The sequence below is a fragment of the Nestor notabilis genome, unplaced genomic scaffold, assembly GCF_000696875.1.
Source record: "Nestor notabilis isolate BGI_N333 unplaced genomic scaffold, ASM69687v1 scaffold32978, whole genome shotgun sequence".
Classification (NCBI taxonomy): domain Eukaryota; kingdom Metazoa; phylum Chordata; class Aves; order Psittaciformes; family Psittacidae; genus Nestor; species Nestor notabilis.
Genome location: NW_009941250.1, coordinates 39,228 through 40,919, shown reverse-complemented (window position 1 = coordinate 40,919; position 1,692 = coordinate 39,228). Strand labels below are relative to the sequence as shown.

Here is a 1,692-nt window from a genome sequence, read left to right as displayed (position 1 = left end):
TTGTAGTACATTTCCTGCTGTCAGACCAACCTCTTCTGGCAACATACACAGCTGATCTGAGAACACTCCACCATGCCCTAGCATGTCTGCATCTGTCTTCCCAGGCTGTGAATCATAGTCACAGGTGACTGGAACACTACCAATGCCAGCCTCCTTTGTAGTACTGATCTGTCTTAGCTATTTCCACCTGATCTTTCTGGCAGAAAATATCATTGTGCCTTAAAATGAAATATGCCATGGAAAAGCTGCCTCCACAAATGTGGCAGGGCACACATTGCTGTAGCTTGCATATTAACATCTCTCAAACAGTTAGTCTGTGGTCAGCAGGCCCTCCAGGCACTGTGATATGGTCACAATACTTTCAGGGTGACTCCCTACCTGCAAACCCACTACCACAGAAAAGACATTTTTGCCAGGCATTTCACATACTTGCTGAGCAAGTTATGTACAACTTGTGGTGTCTGTACCATGTATGCCTTTTTGGGAACATAATCAACCGGGACAGCTGGGCTATTTTAGGTCTATCCATTCTTACAGAGCCTCTCAAATGCTACTGGAAATATTTCAATATAACAGCTAGTGTGAGCAGACTTTTTGAATTTTGAATGTCTTGACATTTTGAGCATGAAAAGTCAAATGCAGTTTGTGTTGCTGCTCTGTCTACTGAACTGGCACTGGTAAATGTTAAATGTAAGTCAAGTGTAAAGGTGCATAAAAACAAAAACCTTCATGTCTAAGCTATAGCAGACTGTTTCTCTTAGATGTTTTTCTTTATACCATTCCCTCCCTCCATGCCAATCGAATCCACATTTATATTATCAAAAATGGGAGTTGGAGCCCATAGCCTGCAGCTTAAACTGCCCTGTGCTGATCAAAAACATTTTATAGCAATGCAATACAACTATTGTTATACTAACTACACCCTTATGGAGCTCTGTCCAGTGTCTAGCAGTGAGCTTACCCATTCCCAGAGGGAGTGGATCAGTGTTTCCTTTGGATGAAAAACTCGGAGAACTGTGAGTTACTTCCAGTTCTAGACCCAGAGCTGGGATATTGAATAGTACTGAATTTCTTCTTGAGGGGGGAAACACTTTTATAGAAGTTCTAGGGAGCACTTATTTAATAATCAACAATATTAGTGTGAGGGTCTTATCCATTACTAAATTCTGGAAATAGCATGACTCTTGAGTTCCTCCAGTCTAGATGGAAAAGGGAGGCTTTGGGGCATTAGTAGCAATGTTGGGTTTGGTACTTGTAACACCATTTGCAGTAAAATGACACTCAAATTGCAAAGCTCCTGGCAGAAGGAGAAGGGATTTGGGGCAGTAGATGTGAGATTCAGACTTTCAGGAGATAGAGTCAGTGGAGTTATGGACCTTCTCTGTGGCACTTTCAGGATGCAAGACATCACTGAACAGTGCCGCAGGTGATGGTACATATCATCAAATGTATGTAGGAAATTTCTTGTTCTGGATTTCCAGCTTCCCTAGCCATGAATAACTTGGGGTTAGTGAACTGAATGAGCAGAGTCAGGAATACATCAAGCAATAAATAGTGGTGATTGTCAGCAATTTTTGATTCTGAATATTTTCACTTTTATATTAATTCTTTCCTTTCCTAATTGTTCTTTTCCTTCTTTCACCAGTTACTTCATTTCAGCTTCACTTTCCCTGCCTCTTTTTCCACTCTTTC

At 41.2% G+C, this 1,692-nt stretch overlaps 1 protein-coding gene across 1 annotated transcript in view; it reads right to left on the bottom strand.

Moving 5' to 3' along the window:
- The window catches only part of LAMA4 (laminin, alpha 4), a gene marked incomplete at its 5' end in the record, with an annotated part of 52,650 nt that overhangs the window by 19,334 nt on the left and 31,624 nt on the right, over window positions 1-1,692 (bottom strand). The window lies entirely within an intron of this gene.